The following is an 18,595-nucleotide window of genomic DNA, read 5'->3' as shown; positions in this document are numbered from 1 at the left end:
AAATATAAAAAACATTGTGCAGAGATTCTGTGCATGTTTGGAAGTACCTATGTTTATGAGCAGCTATTTTCTCTTATGAAACTAAGTAAAACTAAATATTGCTCCCAGTTAAAGGAAAGATGAATTCTCTGCTGCACGTTGCTATACAAGATTCACAACCTGACGTTGATTGACACCTTGGGCCATAAGAAAGGAATGTTAGATTTTGGATTTCAAATCTGAGAAGTAATAAATTATGAAACTTGAGATAATTATTTCTATTTTCAAATTACATTTTTTCAATATGAAGTTTAGAGTACAATCTATGGCATTATATATGTTTGTTAAATCTTATACCATATAAAATAAAGTTGGATTATACTTTTGGTGGTTTTTCACACCTCACCTTTCTGGCCTTTATTCAAGTTTATAAACCTCTGCCTTAAAAGAAGCCACATTTTTCTTTTCTTCTTTTTTTTTTTTTTTTTTAGGCGGGGTCTTGCCCTTCCCCCCAGACTGGAGTGCAGTGGCCGGATCTCAGCTCACTGCAAGCTCCGCCTCCCGGGTTCACACCATTCTCCTGTCTCAGCCTCCCGAGTAGCTGGGATTACAGGCGCCCGCCTCGTCGCCCGCCTAGTTTTTTGTATTTTTTAGTAGAGACGGGGTTTCACCGTATTAGCCAGGATGGTCTCGATCTCCTGACCTTGTGATCCGCCCGTCTCAGCCTCCCAAAGTGCTGGGATTACAGGCTTGAGCCACCGTGCCCGGCCAAGAAGCCACATTTTTCTTAAAGGCACTTGTGAGCCTGGGATGTGAACAAAGGAGTCAGCTGGATGAATTGAATATTTGGACACCTAGTGTGACCCTATCCCTAAGCACGGTAGACCTGCCACAGTCATCTTGGGGTTCAGGCCAGGGTAACTAACCCCCTTCCCTTTGTGGTGCTTCTATTTGGATTTACACATTTCTTTGGAAGTTCCAACGTTTTTGGTCAGCTTATAATCAATGTGGCTGGCCCAGAAACATTCTGCCTCTTACAGGCAGGGATGCTTGTTCCCGTGACATTGGGGCACCCAGGGGAGTGCAAAATGGGGTGTCGATGTGTGAAAGAGCAGATGAGCATTTTTCCGGGGACAAGGCCTGTAGCCGCCAGCAGAGTCTTAGGTCTGTGACTCAAACAGTGTTTTTCCACTGACGTAGTGACATGACTACTCACTACTGTAGAAGCCGAATCTTAAAAAATTAGTCTAGCCAGGCGTGGTGGCTCACACCTGTAATCCCAGCAGTTTGGGAGGCTGAGACAGGCAGATCACCTGAGGTCAGGAGTTTGAGACCAGCTTGGCCAACATGGTGAAATCTGGTCTCTACTAAAAATACGAAAATCAGCTGGGCATGGTGGCAGGCACCTGTAGTCCTAGCTACTCAGGAGACTGAGGCAGGACAATTGCTTGAACCCAAGTGGCAGAAGTTGTAGTGAGCTGAGATCACAGCATTGCACTCCAGCCTGGGTGACAAGAGCGAAAGTCCATCTCAAAAAAAAAAAAAAAAATTATGAATGTATACTATTGTAGAATATTTGGCTATTTTTATAAAGAAATTTTGGGCCGGGCGCGGTGGCTCATGCCTGTAATCCCAGCATTTTGGGAGGCCAAGGCAGGTGGATCACAAGGTCAGGAGATCGAGACCATCCTGGCTAACACAGTGAAACCCCGTCTCTACTAAAAATACAAAAAATTAGCCGGGCATGGTGACAGATGCCTGTATTCCCAGCCACTCGGGAGACTGAGGCAGGAGAATCGCTTGAACCCGGGGGGTGGGGGTGGTAAGGAGCCGAGAACGCGCCACTTTGCACTTTAAGAAAAAAAAACCCCCTCCTAAAAAAAAAAAAAAAAAAAAAACAACGAAATTTTGGGGAAATACTTGTAATCTCAGCAGAGAAAAGTCCTGTAAATATTTAGGCATGCTTTCTTTCAATTTTCTTTTCTTTTTTGAGACGGAGTTTCGCTCTTGTTGCCTGGGCTAGAGTGCAGTGGCGCGATCTCGGCTCACCACAACCTCCGCCTCCTGGGTTCAAGCGATTCTCCTGCCTCAGCCTCCTGAGTAGCTGGGATTACAGGCATGTGCCACCATGCCTGGATAATTTTGTATTTTTAGTAGAGACAGGGTTTCTCCATGTTGGCTAGACTGGTCTTGAACTCTTGACTTCAGGTAATCCGCCACCCTCGGCCTCCCAAAGTGCTGGGATTACAGGCGTGAGCCACCTTGCCTGGCCTTCTTTCAGTTTTCGATGTGCGATTTTATGTTGTTGAACGCATTGTGGATGGACCATAGTGTATCCTGCTCTCTGCCCTCTCTCCCCCACTCAACAGTAAGCCCTAAACAGCTCTTAGTCTTCAGGCTTAGGTTGTGTTTATTTGATTCCTCAAGGAGTGCACTGATGGGCTTTGCTAGCTGGTGAGTTCTCTCAGCAACACGTGAGCATGGCTGAGTCGATTTCTCAATGCAGGGTCCCTCTTCCTTTCTGCCAGGCTCATAGAAGGCTGGAAAAAAACCCTCGCTATTCCGGGAAGGAGAGGCAGATCTTACCTCTGGAGATCCTCAGGACAGCCTCAGTGCAGAAGTCTTGGGACTGCTAATGAGTGAGACTGAGTTCCAATAGCTGCAGCAGAGCAAAGAGATGAAGACGGAGTGGCTTTAGGGCAGGGCAGTGAGGTCTTGTGGCTCTGGTAGCCTCTGAGAAAGCCAACTTAGATGGCAAACCCAGATTCAGATTCCCTCCTTTAATAAGAGAGACTTGACTATAAATGTGGGTGAGAGTGTGGTGGTGAGGACCAAGGGGGCTCTCACAACAGGCCTCTGGAGGATGAGTGAGATGGCAGGGCAGGGCCAGGCTCTTCTGCAGAGGAAACTTGGGGACTATTTTGGAAAGGATGAGTGACTAAAGTTATAGAGTGACTTTGAGGATGACAGTGCAGCCGATGACAAGGCAGGGCAGTGGGAAGAGGGTCCAGGCATGGAGATCAAAGTTGGGGTTAAGGACGGGGAGACTGGCTAGGCAAGGGGCCTCTGAACTTCAGGTCATTATGGTTGAGCCTTTCAGCTGTGGGTGAGTGAGGTACAGGCCGGAGCTCTGCTTTCAGCTGCATTCTCCTGTAGGAGTGGAAGCAGTCAGTGTCACAGCTGCACTCTCACACATCTGACTCCTGGCTCCTCGGAGGCTCATGCCATCTGGCCCTATCCTTCCCCAGTCAACTGTGGTCATCTAGAACCCTATCTGGCTTTTTTTTTTTCCAGACAGGATCTCACTCTTGCCCAGGCTGGAGTGCAATGGTGCGATCACAGCTCACTGCAGCCTTGACCTTCCAGGTTCAAGCAGTCCTCCCACCTCAGCCTCCCAAGGAGCTGAAACCACAAGTATGTGCCTCCACAGCTAGTTTTAAAACATTTTTGTAGAAATGGGGTCCGGCTATGTTGCCCAGGCTGGTCTCGAACTCCTGGACTCAAGTGATCCTTCTGCCTTGGCCTCACAAAGTGATAGGATTACAGGCATGAGCCACTGCACCTGGCCCCGTATCTGGCATTTGTTAAAGAGCCTGGACCCCTGGCTCATGGGCTTCTCTCCATCCCTACTCCTGGGACCTCAACCTCCCAGCTGGTCCTGGATACTCACGTCCCAGGTATTTACCTGCCTTAAGAAGTCCATAGGTGGAGCTGAGTGCGGTGGCTCACACCTGTAATCCCAGCACTTTGGGAGGCCAAGGCAGGTGGATCACCTGAGGTCAGGAGTTCAAGACCAGCCTGGCCAACAAGGAGAAACCCCGTCTTTACTAAAAATACAAATTAGCTGGGCATAGGGGTGCATGCCTGCAATCCCAGCTACTCAGGAGGCTGAGGCAGGAGAATCACTTGAACCCGGGAGGTGGAGGTTGTGGTGAGCTGAGCTTGTGCCATTGCACACTAGCCTGGGCAACAAAAGCAAAACTCTCTCTCAAAAAAAAAAAAAAAAAAGTCTGTAAGTGTTCCTTCTCCCGTGACAATGTGCATGGAACTCCTCACTCAGTTACTTGCCCTGTTCTTAGGTTCTTTCCCCCTCAATAACATCTCCAGCTCTCTGATTTCTCTACTTTCTCCCAAATCCATCGGTCCCCTTCCAAATCTCCTTTCGGATGCATCCTATCCCACATGGACCAACTTACCACTCTTGCCACTATCCCTAAATCTCTGATCTTCCCAGCCCCTCTGTCACCTGCTCCCTAGAAATTTCTACCCTGAGTCAATTAATATATGTCCCATGCTCCTCCCCTATGTTGGGGTGCTGGCAGAAACCCCACCTCAGGGGCAGCTTGATTTCATTCTAAGCTTGTGGCTCCAGTCTCATCTGGGCCAGCAGTACTCCCCTACAAGCTTCTATTTCCCTTGTCCTCCTGTTCTTCCCTGGAGTCAGAGCCGCCATCTCATTTTTATTAGGTAACTTTATCTTCTTATAAAAGCCATTTGAGAGAAACCTCCCCACCATCTTCCTGCTCCCGTATACTCACCCTACATGCCTGCCTGCCTCCTGTCCTCAGTGGCCTTCCTCCTGGCGTGGCAGCTCCCTCTCCCTACGCTGCATTCTGCATCCCCTGCCCTCAAGGGCTCAAGGACTTCCCTCTATCCGCTGTCTGCTTTCTCTCTGTGTTTTTAGAAATTTTGTTTCTACTGGCTCTTGTAATAAAATGCCCACATCTCTGGCACACTCCCTTTACATTTCTATTTTTAAAAATGTATAAAATTGACACTATTCAAAATTCAGGGTACAAATGGAAGGCTCCCACTCATCATCTAGCTACCCAGTTCCTTTGTATAGAAGGAGCCAGTATTATTGGCGGCTTCTTGTCTTCCACTGTTCAAGACAAGGAATTATGTATTCTTTTCCTACCGATTTTGTTGTTTTGTTTTGAGACAGAGTCTCGCTTTGTCACCCAGGCTGGAGTGCAGTGGTGCAGTCCCTGCTCACTGCAACCTCCACCTCCCGGGTTCACGCGAGTCTCCTCCCTCAGCCTTCCAAGTAGCTGGGACTACAGGTGCATGTCACCACGCCTGGCTAATTTTTTATATTTTTAGTGGAAACGGGGTTTCACCGTGCTGGCCAGGATGGTCTCGATCTCCTGACCTCGTGATCCGCCTGGCCCGGCCTCCCAAAATGCCGGGATTATAGGCGTAAGCCACCATGCCCGGCCTCCTACCGATTTTTGACACAAAGCAACAAGCTATAACACATTTTCCTATACCTTGCCTTTTTGTCGTTGAAAGTATTTTGGAGATCATTTCATATCTGTAGTGAACAGCTGCTCCCTTTGTTTTTATAGCTGTAGTGCTCCATTGCATGGATGTACAAGAATATCCTTAACCAGTTTATTAGGTTAACTCTACCTGCTATAGTGTATAGTGGATGGACCCCCCAGTGCAACACAGTAAGTGTTTATTTCTCACTCATGCTACATTCAGAGTGGGGAATTCCTGGGCAGGCAGCCTTCTGTGTGGTCATCTGGGGACCCAGGCTTCCTCTGTTTTGCTCCTCTGTCCTGTTCTGGGTCATTGGAAAGATCCTCATTCAGCAAGTAGAAAGGAGAGAACAAGGAGGATGCATCCTATCCCACTTGGACCAACTTACCACTCTTGCCACTATCCCTAAATCTCTGGTCTTCCCAGCCCGTCTGTCACCTGCTCCCTAGAAATTTCTACCCTGAGTCAATTACTACTCCAGCAAGTAGATAGGAGAGAACAAGTGGGAGCACTTGATGCAGGCCAGGCTTAGATATGTTTTCACCACTCATGGTCCTGTGCCACACCTCTAGTCCCAAGGAGGCTGGGCAGGTGCTGCAGCTACACATCCAGGAAGAAGAGGGAATGGGTTGACTGAGCAGCTAGCCTGTCTCTACTGCCCTTGGCTCCTGTTGAGGCTGCCATGTTCTCAAGAGAATCCAGAACCAAGACTCTCCCTGAGCATATGCCCACTTCCAATCCTGCCCTCTCCTTCCCTTCACAGCCAAAGGTCTTGGAATAGTCCCCCAATTCCCTGACTGCCATTCTTCATCTACAGCTACTCCGTGCACCTGTGACACCTGTTGTGCCTCCTCACCCCCCCCCATGAAAACTCTTTTCTCAAGGACACCAGGGAGGACATCTGCAGCAAAAGCTTCTAGAAAGATGGTTTTTAGATCTGATCTTACTCTCAGCAACATCTGACACCACCACCCTTTCCTCGCCCTTGAAGTCTCCTTCTTCTCATTTCCCTCCTCTCTGAAGGCTTCGCAGGCTGTCCCCTCCCTCTACTGTCCCCTCCGTGCTGATTTTCTGATGCCTTTCCCCACAGCTTGTCAGAGGCTTTGCCTTTTGGCTCCACAAGATGTTGGAAGCTCGGCTTGTACTTTCCTTGCCATAGCCCTGGAAATATTCATTTCTCCCAGGGTCTTGGTGCCTTTTATTGAGAACAACATTCAAAACCAAAATCTGGCCGGGCGCACTGGTTCATGCCTGTAATCCCAGTACTTTGATAGGCCGAGGCGGGTATATCACCTGAGGTCAGGAGTTTGAGACCAGCCTGGCCAACATGGCAAAACCCCGTCTCTACTAAAAATACAAAAATTAGCTGGGCCTGGTGGTGTGCACCTGTAATCCCAGCTACTCAGGAGGCTGAGGCAGGAGAATTGTTTGAACCTGGGGGTGGAGGTTGCAGTAAGCCAAGATTGGGCAACTTCACTCCAGCCGGGGTGAAAGAGCTAAATTCCATCTCAAAACAAAACCAAAAAACAACAACAACAAAAAAACAAGATCTGGGTGCTGGGTGAGTTCACTGGTCTCAGGTGTTAGTACTTTTAGGCCCTTACAGTGGATAGAGTTAGGAAATCAATGTCCACACATGTGCATTTCTAAAGCTCTTAAAAACCAGGAGTTCACAGTGATGTCTCCAATTCCAGTCCAACACCATAATGTTTATTCTAGCCTACTCTTCTCATTATTAATTTTTTAGAGCTATAGTCTCACTATGTTGTTCAGGCTGGACTGCAGTGGTGCTATCATAGCTCACTGTGGCCTTGAATTCCTGGGCTCAAGTGATCCTTTGCCTCAGCATCCCAGGTAGTTGGGACTACAGGGGTGCACCACCACACCTGGCTAAATTTTTTATGTTTTATCTTTTTTGTAGATATAGGGGTCTTGCTATGTTGCCCTAGCTGGTCTTGGATTCCTGAACTCAAGCAGTTCTTCTGCCGCAGCTTCTCAAAATGCTGGGATTACAGGCATAAGCCACTGCGTCTGTCCCCTTTCCTTATTTTTAGCCCATTTTCCTGATGGTGAGAAATCTGGCTCTTGCTAGCCACAGTATATAGACTTGCTCAGTGCCAGAATCCACATCAAGTAGTTCATGGATTTCTAACTCACATCTCTGTGAAAAAGAGAGATGTGAGTTCGATGTGAGATGTGTGCTCCTTTACCAATGGCACAATACTGTGCAATTTTTTTCACCTTTAATCGTAGAGCATATAGTCAAAATACTGTTTCTGAAGCTACATAGGTTACTGCTCCCCAAGGGTGCCTGAGTGCATGTTATTCATTTGTAAAACAGCAGGTTCACTTGTTTCTGTTCGTATTCCATTTTGGGTCATCTCTACCACCCTTCTTCAATTCCTCGTTGATTTAATTTTTTTTTTTTTTTTTTACTATGAAATAAATAGTTCTAAAAGTCGGAATTATACAAAGATGTACTGTTGACTATTGAACAGTGCAGGAGTTAGAGGTGCCAACCCCCCATGTAGTTGAAAATCCACATATAACTTTTGATTCCCTAAAAACACAAGTACTGTTAGGCTACTGTTGACTAGGAACCTTACCAATAACACGAACAGTCGATTAACACGTTTTGTATGTTATATATATTACATACTGTATTCTTACAATACAGAAAACATTATTAAGAAAGGCTGGGCACGGTGGCTAACACCTGTAATCCCAACACTTTTCAAGGCTGAGGTGGGCAGATCACCTGAGGTCAGGAGTTCGAGACCAGCCTGGGCAACATGACGAACCCCCATCTCTACTAACAATACAAAAAAAAAAAAAAAAATTAGCCAGCCATGGTGGTGGGTGCCTGTAGTCCCAGCTACTCAGGAGTCTGAGTTAGAGAGAACTGCTTAAACGCAGGAGGTGGAGATTGCAGTAAGCCAAGATCATGCCACTGCACTCCAGCCTGGGCAACAGAGCAGACTCCGTCTCAAAAAGAAAAATCGTAAGGAAGAGAAAATTTACTATTCATTAAGTGTAAGTGAATTATTATAAAGCGTTTCATCCTCATCTTCACATTGAGTAGGCTGAGGAAGAGGAGGAGGGGTTGATCTTGCTGCCTCAGGGGTGGCCAAGGCACACATGTGGACTCACAGTTCAAACCCACGTTGTTCAAGGGTGAATTGGACTCAAGAGAAGTGTTACCTCTCCTGTCCCTTCTCCCCCTCCCACCTTTCACAAGAGGGAATCCCAAGTAGCTGGGATTACAGGTGCGTGCCACCATGCCCGGATAATGTTTTTTTTTTTTTGTATTTTTAGTAGAGATGAGTTTTCACCATGTTGGCCAGGCTGGCCTGGAACTCCTGACCTCAGGCGATCGACCCGCCTCGGCCTCCCAAAGTGCTGGGATTACAGGCGTGAGTCACCGTGCCCGGCCATGATTCTGTTATTTCTAAGGGCAGGGGAAACAGTAAACATTTTGATAATCAATTTTAATACAAGGATAGAGGCTATAAAATCTAGGCAGAAAAGCATCCTTCTCTTATGGAAGGTCTTTTATATGGTTTGTATATCAAGAATCCCCACAGATATCCTGCAAAGTCGTCGATTCTATTCTATCGTTTTACAGATGAGGGAAGCCTGAGCCTCAAAGAAGTGAGGTAACTTCCCAGGGTCGTACAGCTGGGAAGTCACAGAGCAGACGCAGACCACGCGACTGCTCTTGCCCCACTCCCCACCCCAACATGCTTTTGAGTTCACACTGCAGCCGCCTCTGCCCCGCCACCTTCTGTCACCCACAGCGCCCCCACGCTGGGTCCGCACGCCCCCACGTCCAGACCACAGGAAGGGACACTGGGAGGGCGGGAACCTGCGCACCCGCTGAAAAGACAGTCTGGGAAACCACACCCCACAGTCTGCCAACCCAGGGGCAGATGGGCTCGGGGTCTCAGCGTCTGCGGGTGGCAGGTGGCGTCAGGTCTGCACAGCGGACACTGGGAGGCCTGCAGACCACCCAAGAAACCCGGGTCACCCTGTCCGCTTCCTGGGCACACTCGAGAGGCCCGTGCCCTGGGCAAACTGCCTAGACTGTGCTCTGCAGGTGCCGCGGCCTCTTCCCGTTCGCTCTTGAGGCCTCTGCGGCCCCCGCCCTACCCTACCCCAGCTCCTCCAGCAAAGGTCCCCGAACCCGAGGCTTCTGTGCCGCCTTGACAATGGCAGCCCTCCTCTGCCACCGCGGAGAAGTCCCGGAGCTCCTAGACTTTGGCCTTTTCTGTTCCTGCCGGGGGCTGCTCGGGAAGCACTCTCAGGGCCAGCCTCCAGCCTTGGGCTCCCGCCCCGGCCTCGCCGCGTGTCTTCGCTCTCCACGGGGCCGTACGGGGCCTGCCCTCTGGGGCCTGCCGCCTGGGGCCTGCTGCCCGCCACCCGCTACCCAGGGCTTCCTGCCGGCCGCCAGCACCACCTGACCCTCCCACGAGAGCCCAGCACTGCCCAACCCAGGCCTTCTGTAGGGTCCCCTCCTCTCCACTATGACCCCATTATCCCCACGTGGTCCCCCTCCTCCCCATGGCTGCCCCCTGCCCATGCAGGGTCCCCGTTTTCCTTGCATGGGTTTGCCGTCCTCCCCATGTGGGGTCCCAGTCCTCTCCAGGCTTCTGGAAGGCCGGTGAGCTGGAGACAAGCAGGGTCAGGGAGCCCCGGGAAGGCTGAGCAACGGCAGGAAAGGGACGGGCTCAACACATTTCTGGGAAGTAAAGTGGCGGGATCCTGAGGCAGCAGGAGTCCTGGCACCCAGGACCACAGTTTGAGAGGCCTGGCGCAAAATGAAAATGCAGGCCTCCTGCTCAGCAGTAACTCAGAGACAAGATGGCGACAGCAGAGCTTACAGCCAAGCCCGGAGCCCCGCCAGGTGCAGGCCGCACACCCGCGAACCCGCCCTGCCGTATCTGCAAGTTGGGCGCCCAGGGAGGCGCAGGGCTCTGGGGGCTGCCTGGAGAGGCCTGACCCCTTGCTTCCCCGGCAGCCGCTCCGAGCTGTGCCAAACCCGGACTGCCGCGGCGCTGCCACCTGCTGGCCAACTCGGGCCCCTGCCGCGCCCCTCGGAGAGAAGGACCTTGTGTGGAGTGGACAAGCGGCTTGGTGACCCGGACCGTACCTTCGCAGAAGAGAAAAGAGGCGGGGAGGGAGCATTCTGCAGGAGTTCACATCGGCTACAGCACCCCAGTGACGGTGTCAGCACGTTACTGTCGCTCTTAAACTGTCCTGTGCCTTACGTCAGCAAGGTGGAGATGATGACCCCCACTATAGGTGAGGAAATGAATTAAGAATTGGAGTTTTCTGGCCAGCGCGGTGGCTCACGCCAGTAATCCCAGCACTCTGAGAGGCTGAGGAGGGCGGATCACCTGAGGTCAGGAGTTCGAGACCAGCCTGACCAACATGGTGAAACCCCAACTCTACTAAAAACAAAACAAAAATTAGCCAGGCGTGATGGCGGACACCTGTAATCCCAGCTACTCAGGAGCCTAAGGCAGGAGAATCACTTGAACTCGGGAGGCGGAGGTTGCAGTGAGCCAAGATCGCACCACTGCACTACAGCCTGGGTGACAGAGTGAGACTCCGTCTAAAAAAAAAAAATGGACTTTTCTGGCTGCAGAGGCAACGGAGCGGCCTCCCAGGACCCTTCTCTGTTCTCTAATTCTCCCCTGATCATTGATCATTCTCCAGGTACCCGTCTCCCCTCCCCCACTCCAGTGCTGACTCCCTGGGGCTGGGGGTGGGGCAGGTGGCTCAGGAACACACTGGCTTTACCATAACTACTACCTTGCCTGGGCACAAAGGAGGGGCTGTAATCCAGGGACAGTCTGGGGAACTCCTTTGTGGGAGACAGCTTCTGGGAAAGATGTTTTCTAGTTCCCTCTGGACTCTAAGATGTGTAGGCATGAGGTTCATTGCTTGAACCACAGCAAGAGACATTCTGCCACCGTGACGAAAGCTGACCTGAGATGACACGGACACAGAAGTAGAAAGAAAGACAGGAAGATGGCTGCAGGGTGACACCTGTGAGCTGCTGGATCAAGCCGGGCCTGCAGGGCTGAACTTTGCAGTGAACCCCCTGAACTGTTTAAGTCATGCTGACCAGCCACTTGGGATGAAAAGTGTCCTGACACTTTGCCCAAAGCCTCCCAAGTTAGACCCAGGACCAAAGACATCAGAGGCCACAGTTTTCTCCCATGGATAACGTGCTGCTTGGAAGATTAATTACTATCTGAAAAAAACAGCAGGAGAACAGTTGGAGAATAGGGCAGGGACTTGCCTTGGGTTCAGATGCAGCTTCGTGCAGAATAGTGACACGGGCAGTTTGTCTTCACCCTGCCCCTACACTGGGGTCCTTTGCCCACTTGTACCTACCTCCCCTAGCTCCAACTTTTCCCCTGCCTCTGTGTCATCCTGTCTCCACCTGAGGGAGGGAACGAGCCGTGTGTTCGTGGCAGCTTCTTCGTGAGACCAGCAGTGCTAAGCTGGGTATTGAAGAGGTTGGTGAGTGAGCAGGGCATGTTGGCTTATGCCTGTAATCCCAACACTTTGGGAGGCTGAGGCAGGCGGATCACTTGAGCTCAGAAGCTCGCGACCAGCCTGGCCAACATGGTGAAACTCTATCTCTGCTAAAAATATAAAAGTTAGCCAGGTGTAGTGGCAGGCGCCTATAACCCCAGCTACTCAGGAGTCTGAGGCAGAAGAATCACTTGAGCCCAGGAGGTGGAGGTTGCAGTGAGCTAAGATTCTGCCACTGCACTCCAGCCTGGGCAACAGAGGGAGACTCCGTTCCCACCCCCCACACCAAAAAAAGGTTGGTGAGTGAAACTTGGGCCCCTGCAGGAAAAGCGCTGTGGTCCCAGCGGGCTGATGGGTACAGGGACACAGCCCAACAGTCAGATGCTGAGCCCCCTGCCCACTTGGAACCCAGCCCAAGAGCTTTTCTTCAGCCCTGGACCCCTGGCGCTGGTGAGCTCTGGTTTCTTCCTGACCTCCACTGGCCACTGGGCTGGAGCTCCCCTGTGGGACCCCACCCCAGCCCTGGGGAGGGGCCAGAGGGAAGCTGGAGGCAGAGTGGGCAGCTGCTGAACTCTGAGCTGCCAGAGGTAGTGAATAGCGTTGTCAGACTGTTTCAACTCAAATTCCAACACTGACACAAAAAGCCAACAACAATAATAATCCCCAATAAATAAATTTAACATCTCTTTCTTTTTTTTTTTTTTTTTGAGACGGAGTCTGGCTGTGTCGCCCAGGCTGGAGTGCAGTGGCGCGATCTCAGCTCACTGCAAGCTCCGCCTCCCGGGTTCACGCCATTCTCCTGCCTCAGCCTCCGAGTAGCTGGGACTACAGGCGCCCGCCACCATGCCCGGCTAGATTTTTGTATTTTTAATAGAGATGGGGTTTCACCATGTTAGCCAGGATGGTCTCGATCTCCTGACCTCGTGATCCACCCGCCTCGGCCTCCCAAAGTGCTGGGATTACAGGCTTGAGCCACCACGCCTGGCCTAAATTTAACATTTCGATCTCTTTTTTTTTTTTTTTTTTTTAAGATAGGGTCTTGCCCTGTTGCCCAGGCTGGAGTGCAGTGGCACAATCACAGCTCACTGCAGCTTTCAGCTCCTAGGCTCAAGAGATCCTCCCCACTCAGCTCCTGAGTAGCTGGGACTACAGGCGTGCACCACCACATCCAGCTCATTTTTTTTTAAAAATGTATTTGTAGAGACTGGATCTTGCTTTGTTGGCCAGGCTGGTCTTGAACTCCTGGGCTCAAGTGATCTGCCTACCTCAGCTCCACAAAGTGATGGTATTATAGATATGATCCCCTGCACTTGATCCAAAATGTTTAAATTACATAAATCACAAATGCAGGCCCAGTGCAATGGCTCATGCCTGTAATCCCAACACTTTGGGAAGCCGAGGCAGGTGGATCACTTGAGGTCAGGAGTTGAAGACGAACATGATGAAACCCCACCTTTACTAAAAACACAATAGTTAGGCCGGGTGCTATGGCTCACGCCTGTAATCCTAACACTTTAGAAAGCCAGGGCAGCAGATTACATGAGGTCAGGAGTTCAGGACCAGCCTGGCAAACATAGTGAAACCCCGTCTCTACTAGAAATACAAAAATTAGCCGGGTGTGGTGGCACATGCCTGTAGTCCCAGCTACTTGGGAGTCTGAGGCAGGAGAATTGCTTGAACCTGGGAGGTAGAGGTTACAGTGAGCCGAGATAGCACTACTGCACTCCAGCCAGAGTGAGACTCTATCTCAAAAAAAAAAAAAAAAAAGTCACAAATGCAAACCCTAACCTTATTAAGAAGAAAATGAAAGTTTGTTTCATCTCCCCAGCCTCCTCACTGCCCCATCAATTTCCAGTTACACTTTTTATTTTTTTGAAATGGAGTCTCTGTCACCCAGGCTGGAGTGCAGTGGCCGGATCTCGGCTCACTGCAAGCTTCGCCTCCTGGGTTCACGCCATTCTCCTGCCTCAGCCTCCCAAGTAGCTGGGACTACAGGTGCCTGCCACCACGCCCGGCTTATTTTTTGTATTTTTAGTAGAGACGGGGTTTCACCGTGTTAGCCAGGATGGTCTCGATCTCCTGACCTCATGATCCACCCACCTCGGCCTCCCAAAGTGCTGGGATTACAGGCGTGAGCCACCACGCCTGGCCTCCAGTTACATTTTGTCAGACGTTATATGGGAAGTTTTCCAGTTATCCACATTACAGCCAAGAGTTTCTATTATATTGCATGACCTCTATTGATTTTATTATTACTTATTTTTCTTTTCTTTATTTTTTATTTTTTATTTTTTTTGAGACGGAGTCTCACTCTGTCACCCAGGCTGGAGTGCTGTGGCCGGATCTCAGCTCACTGCAAGCTCCGCCTCCCGGGTTCACGCCATTTTCCTGACTCAGCCTCTCGAGTAGCTGGGACTACAGGCGCTGCCACCTCGCCTGGCTAGTTTTTTGTATTTTTTAGTAGAGACGGGGTTTCACCTTGTTAGCCAGGATGGTCTCGATCTCCTGACCTCGTGATCCGCCCATCTCGGCCTCCCAAAGTGCTGGGATTACAGTCTTGAGCCACCGCGCCCGGCCTTCTTTTTCTTTTCTTTTCTTTTCTTTTCTTTTCTTTTTTTTTTTTTTTGAGACGGTGTCTCACTGTCGCCCAGGCTGGAGTGCAGTGGCGCGATCTCTGCTTACTGCAGCTTCCCCCTCCCAAAGCGCTGGGATTACAGGCGTGAGCAACCATGCCTGGCCTATTATCTTTTAAAGCTCACTTCTTACTATCTAACCAAATCTGTTGTTACCATCAGTTTACTTAAGCGTCTTTCCACGGTGGTGATTGACACAGGAGGTAAAAGGGAGTACTGAAGTGGATTTAACAACGTGCAGGCCGGGCGCGGTGGCTCAAGCCTGTAATCCCAGCACTTTGGGAGGCCGAGACGGGCGGATCACGAGGTCAGGAGATCGAGACCATCCTAGCTAACACGGTGAAACCCCGTCTCTACTAAAAATACAAAAAAAACTAGCCGGGCGAGGTGGCGGGCGCCTGTAGTCCCAGCTACTCGGGAGGCTGAGCCAGGAGAATGGCGTAAACCCGAGAGGCAGAGCTTGCAGTGAGCTGAGATCCGGCCACTGCACTCCAGCCCGGGCGACAGAACGAGACTCCGTCTCAAAAAAAAAAAAACACCGTGCAATGGCGGGAGGTGTTTCCTGGAGGGAACCTGCTGACTCCTGTAACAGGAGGATCTGAAGGGAGCTTTTTCTTTCTAGACTCCCCATGTCCCCTGGGCAGTGGCCACAGCCACTTCATTGTTCCGAAGCTCATGCTCTAATCCAGCCTCCATGAAGCACCCAGAGGGATCTTCTCAAAATGTTATAGAAGATCGTGTCACTCTCTGGCCTAAAACTGTTCAGTGGCTCCCACTGGACTTCAGTCCCTCAAACCCCTACCTGCCTCTCCAGTCCCATTTGCCACCTCTTCCTCTCCCCTGAATAAGACTGGGATCCTCAGTCTTCAAGCCCCTCAGTTTCCCTTAAGGCTCCGAAGGTCCCAGTCCTCTTGGGCTGCCTACAGCGCTTTCCTCTCCCGCACCTGGCTAACAGATCCCACAGCTCTTCCAGGCCCACCTGAAATGGCATTTCCTCTACAAGGCTCTCCCCAGTTCTCAAGTTCACTCCAGAAATGCTTGTGGAGCTCCTGTCTTGTGCCAGACACCAGACTAGGCCCGAATCCTCCATGGGGAGCATTGTAGATGCTGGTAATGGGGGGCGGAGAGGTGGTGGGAGTCAAATGCTCACCCTCATATCTTTAGAGGGAGAATTGAGACTTGGCGCTGGCTGTGAGTGTGGCTAGGTGAATCGAAGATTTAAAAGATAGCCAGTGAGGCTGGAGGGCAGAGAGTCGGGGCAGTTGGGAGTGGACCAAATTGCCCTGGTAGTGTGGAGGTGGTGAGACCGGTTAAAATTCTGGAGCTTCTGTGGAGGTAGAATCGACTGGCATTGCATGTTTGCCAAGCTACCTTCTCATTCAGCCTCTGCTGTAGGTCTGCAACTAATCCAGTCCTTGTCCAGTGAGAGCTGTATTTCTCCTTGAAGTTCATACATTTTTAATATGAAAATTTTTATTGCAATATTATTCATAACTATAATAGCCACCCTCTTAAGGGTACAGTTAAGTGGGGCTTTTTGGTATATTCACAAAGTTGCACAACCATCACAACTATCTGATTCTAGAACATTTTCATTACCTCAAAAAGAGATCCTATACCCATTAGCAGTCACTCCCTATTCCCCTCTGCCCCGACAACCACTAATCTGCCCTCTGTCTACAGATTTGCTAATTCTGGATATGTTATATAAATGGAATCATAAAATATTTGGTATTTGCATCTGGCTTCTTTCACTTAGCATGTTTTCAAAGTTCATCTATGTTGCAGATCAGTACTTTTTTTTATTGCTAAGTAACATTCCACTGTATGGATAGATCACATTTGTTTATCCATTCATCAGCTGATAGACATTTAGGTTGTTTTTCTTTATTACAAATAATGCTGCAGGGCTGGGTGTGGTGGCTTATGCCGGTAATCCCAACACTTTGGGAGGCAGAGGTGGGAGGATCGCTGGAGCTCAGGAGTTTGAGACCAGTGTGGGTAAAACAGTGAGACCTCAATTCTACAAAAAGTTAGCACAGTGTGGTGGCAAGTGCCTGTATTCCCAGCTACTTAGGAGGCTGAGGTGGGAGGATCACTTGAGCCCAGGAGGCAGAGATTACAGTGAGCTGAGATCAAGCCACTACACTCTAGCCTGGGCAACAGAGCAAGACTGTCTCATGAAAAAAAAAAAAAAAGTTGCTGTGAACATTTATGGACAAGTTTTTTTGTATGAACATGTGCTTTCATTTTTCTTGGCTATATACCTAGGAGGAGATTTGCTGAATTGTAAGGCAACTCTGTGTTTAACCATTTGAGGAACTGCCACACTGTTTTCCAAAGCAGCTGCACTATTTAACATTGCCATCAGCAGCATACGAAAGTTCCAATTTCGGCCGGGCTCAGTGGCTCATGGCTGTAATCCCAGCACTTTGAGAGGCCAAGGCGGGTGGATCACCACCTCAGGAGATCAAGACCATTCTGGCTAACACAGTGAAACCCTGTCTCTACTAAAAATACAAAAAATTAGCCAGGCATGGTGGCACGTGCCTGTACTGCCAGCTACTCGGGAGGCTGAGGCAGGAGAATCACTTGAACCCAGGAGGCAGAGGTTGCAGTGAGCCAAGATCGTGCCACTCCACTCCAGTCTGGGTGACAGAGCAAGACTCCGTCTCAAAAAAAAAAAAAAGAAAGAGAAGAAAGTTCCAGTTTTACTACATCCTCACCAATATCTGCTTTTCACTGACTCTTTTTCTTTTTGCAGAGATGGGGTCTCACTATGTTGCCCAAGCTGGTCTCGAACTCTTCAGCTCAAGCAATTCTCCCATCTCAGCCTCCCAAAGTGCTAGGATTACAGGTGTGAGCCACTGTGCCCAGGCTGAGCTGACTTTTTAATTATAGCCATTATACTGGGTGTGAAGATGTAGCTTTTTTTTTTTTCCTGAGACAGGGATTTTGCTATGTTGCCCAGGCTAGTCTTGAACTCCTAGCCTCAAACAATCCTCCTGCCTTAGCCTCCAGAGTAGCTGGGATAGATGTAGTTTATTGTGGTTTTGATTTGTATTTCCCTGATGGCTAATAATGTTGAGTATCTTTTCATGTTCTTATTCATGATTTGTATATATTTGGAAAAATGCCCTTTGCCCATTTTACAATTGGCTTACTTGTTTTCTTATCATCAGATAGTAGGTCTTTATATTCTGGATATTAACTCTTTATCAGATATATGATTTTCAAATATTTTCTCCTATTCTGTAGATTATCTTTTCATGTTTTTCTTTGCCATTTACTCCAGTTAATCTTTCTATTTTCTTGATAGTGTCCTTTGCAACACAAATGTGTTTTAATTTCCTGAAGTCCAAGGTGCTTCTGTTTTCTTTTGTTGCTTATGCTTTTGGTGTGATATCTAGGAAATCATTGCCTAATCTAAGGTAAGGAATATTTATGCATGTATTATCGTCTAAGAGTTTTATAGTTTTACCTCTTACATTTATATTGCTGATCCATTTTGAGTTAATTTTTCTATATGGTATGAAGTAGAGGTTCAATTTTATTCTTTTTCATTGGATATTCAGTTGCCCCAGCATTGTATGTTGAAGAGACTGTTCTTTCCTCATTGAATTATTTTGGCACCTTTGTCAAAATCAATTGTCCATAAATGTATGTGCTTATTTCTAGATTTTCAATTCTATTCCATTTATCTATATGTTTATCCTTATGCCAGTACCACACAGTCTTATAGTTAAGGTTTGCTGTTGAAAAGTGTGTCTTCCAATTTTATTCTTTTCAAGATTGTTTTGGCTATTTAGGGTCTCTTAAACTTTTAGATAAATTTTAGGATCAGCTTGTTGATTTTTAGGATCAGCTTGTTGATTTCCATAAAAATCAATTCCTGAAATTTGACAGGAATTGTATAGAATCTGTTTATTAATTTGGGGAGTATTGCCATCCTAAGAAAATTAAATCTTCTGATCCATGAACATGGGAAGTGTTTCCATTTATTAGGTCTTTATTTCTATGTTGTTTTGCAGTTTTCAATGTTTGTCTTGCACTTCTTTTGTTAACTTTATTTATAAGTATAACGTTTCTTTTTGATGCAGTTGTAAATTGAATTTTTTTTTAATTCAATTTTTGATTGTTCATTGCTATTGATGGAAACATCCTTGATTTTT

The sequence above is a fragment of the Piliocolobus tephrosceles genome, chromosome 11 (assembly GCF_002776525.5).
Source record: "Piliocolobus tephrosceles isolate RC106 chromosome 11, ASM277652v3, whole genome shotgun sequence".
Classification (NCBI taxonomy): Eukaryota; Metazoa; Chordata; class Mammalia; order Primates; family Cercopithecidae; genus Piliocolobus; species Piliocolobus tephrosceles.
Note: the sequence above shows the minus strand (reverse complement) of the source record.